This window comes from Sinocyclocheilus rhinocerous, unplaced genomic scaffold (assembly GCF_001515625.1).
Source record: "Sinocyclocheilus rhinocerous isolate Xijiao unplaced genomic scaffold, SAMN03320098_v1.1 scaffold25904, whole genome shotgun sequence".
Taxonomy (NCBI): domain Eukaryota; kingdom Metazoa; phylum Chordata; class Actinopteri; order Cypriniformes; family Cyprinidae; genus Sinocyclocheilus; species Sinocyclocheilus rhinocerous.
In genome coordinates, this window is record NW_015635415.1 from 1 (window position 1) to 1,142 (window position 1,142).

Sequence of the window (1,142 nt, forward strand, 5' to 3'; positions counted from 1 at the left end):
CAACAATGGTGCACCAATCATAACTCATCCATGGCTCCCTGCATGGATTGCAACATGAATTAAAGCTGCAAGTAGCGATGAACGGGCCCTCGCACCCGGGCTCACCGCCAGGGGGTGGCTTTAGGAAAACAGCGAACGGCGAGCAATATGCATTTAAAGTGGTAAATATATAGGAAGAATATGTCAAAGTCATTTATATGTGCCAATCTTCCTGCTGCCAGCTGGTGGCGCTATGACTATAACTGGATTTTGGCATGTAGATTTCTTCAGTCCAGCACTTTTATCAAACATATGAAATTTGGTGCAGATTGAACATGGTATGTTTGAGTTAGTATAAAGCATGTAGTGTCCTATTGCCAAAAGGTGGCGCTATGAATATAACTGAATATTGGCGTTTAGATGTCTTCAGGCAATGTCTCTTTCCAAATATGTGAAGTTTGGTGAAGATCGGACATTGCATGCTTAAGTTAGTGTAAAACAAGCCATTTCCTGTTGCCAGCAGGTGGCGCTATGACTATAACTGGATTTTGGCATGTAGATTTCTTTGGTCCAGCACTTTTATCAAACATATGAAATTTGGTGCAGATTGAACATGGTATGTTTGAGTTAGTATAAAGCATGATGTGTCCTATTGCCAACAGGTGGCGCTATGATTATAACTGAATATTGGCCTTTAGATGTCTTCAGGCCATGACTCTTTCCAAATATGTGAAGTTTGGTGCAGATCGGACATTGCATGTTTAAGTTAGTGTAAAACAATCAATTTCCTGTTGCCAGCAGGTGGCGCTATGATTAAAATGGAATATTGGCCTTCAGATGTATTCAGGCCAGGACTCATATCAAACATGTGAAGTTTGGGGAAGATCGGACATTTTATGCCTGAGTTACAACAACTTTTATGCCCATGGCGAGACATCGAAATTTGTCACGGCGCCATGGACACACCCTTTAACGAAAACTCAAGAACTTCACAATTTAACATCGCAAAGGCCTTTAGATTAGACTGACCAAAAGGTCCGGAGTCTTATCAAACATGCGAAGTTTGGGGCAGATCGGACATTGTATGTCTGAGTTATAGCAACTTCCTTTTTCATGGTGAAACATCGAAATTTGTTAGGCCGCCAGGGACACGCCCCTTGACG

General features: G+C 42.0%; 1 long non-coding RNA gene across 1 annotated transcript; it reads left to right on the forward strand.

Annotated features, from left to right (window-relative positions):
* The first annotated feature begins 177 nt into the window (after positions 1 to 177).
* On the forward strand, positions 178 to 1,008 carry LOC107746887 (uncharacterized). Its single transcript, XR_001640741.1, has 2 exons — positions 178 to 502; positions 781 to 1,008. It is a non-coding gene; the product is annotated as an uncharacterized LOC107746887 (long non-coding RNA).
* The last annotated feature ends 134 nt before the right edge of the window (positions 1,009 to 1,142 follow it).